Below are 1,154 nucleotides of genomic sequence, written 5' to 3'. Positions count from 1 at the left end.
TTTTTTTTTTTTTTTTTTTTTTTTTTTAAATAATCCTGAAATTCTAAAGCATATGAATATGCCAATCCCCTATATTCCTGGGCCCCTTTCTCCTTCCCTCTGCCCCTCTCCCCCACTTGAACATCATTAGTAATAAGGTTTAATTGTGATTTGACCTGCCTCTGTCTTTAAAGTGTTAGGAATTATAATGGGGAATAAGAGTTGCAAATACTTTACTTCTAGCAACGGGGTACTGAAGTGAAAGATTATCAATAACTGATAATGGGGTGTGTAGATCTTTTACAAGTGTATTTACAAATGGTAGGAAGTTTTCTGGCTACATGCCTTTGAGGACACTACTCTTACGTTAGAGTGATATTTTCTTTTCTCATAAAGAACTGTTTATGTGGTTTAAATGAATCAGTAACACAAATAGGCACATAGATCTATAGTGGAATAAACTTACTATGGTATTGTGTATTGTAATAGAATGGTCTCATTAAAAACATCTATCAGTTTTTCCTTACTCTTGGTTTTATTTGAATAGTTATAATTTTGTTTGCAATATTAGGAAATAACAGCAATTTAATGTAAAAAGTTGATTCTCTACCTAATTTTGTATCTCACGTTTAAACTATTTTCTATAGCTTTTTCCTGTTAAGTGAGTGGCAAACTGTCAGTTGGCCACCAGAAACACACTCTAGTTCACTTTTTTTTTTTTTCCCCCCCTGGAAATAAAGTCTTATTAGAAATGCATGGAAAGCTTAAGAGCTAAAGGGGTGAGAGAACTGGTAGTAAGAGTCTAGGGCAAGGCTATACAACAGATTTTAATGAGGTCTATTTGCATGGTGCACTCTTGATGGACTGCAGAAAGTGGGGGGAGGCATGCACAGATTGTTGAATCACTATTCAGTAAGGACACGGGACTTGCTGTCTTATTTTCCAATTTTTTGGCTCAATAAAACACTTTTTAAAAAAATTATGGGATTGCCCTAGCAAGTTGCATGTCAGCTGTAGGTTGTGCACCCTGCAATAGGGTAACTCTATGAAAGGTCCCAATGCAGTATTTATCAAGAATCTCCCAATATTTAAATACAAGGTCTATCATTTTCGGGTCTGTCTCTTCTGGCTAGAGATGAGGAGGAGTGAAGAATATTGAGTTATCTGGTTTTTGT

General features: G+C 35.4%; 1 protein-coding gene across 3 annotated transcripts in view; it reads left to right on the top strand.

The window, feature by feature from the left end:
- Positions 1 to 1,154, top strand: part of CUNH12orf4 (chromosome unknown C12orf4 homolog) — a 40,284-nt gene that overhangs the window by 20,703 nt on the left and 18,427 nt on the right. The window lies entirely within an intron of this gene.

Source organism: Gavialis gangeticus, unplaced genomic scaffold (assembly GCF_001723915.1).
Source record: "Gavialis gangeticus isolate Ggan-Ray unplaced genomic scaffold, GavGan_comp1, whole genome shotgun sequence".
Lineage (NCBI taxonomy): Eukaryota > Metazoa > Chordata > Crocodylia > Gavialidae > Gavialis > Gavialis gangeticus.
The sequence above is the reverse complement of the archived record's forward strand: the minus strand, read 5'-3'. Positions and strand labels throughout refer to the sequence as shown.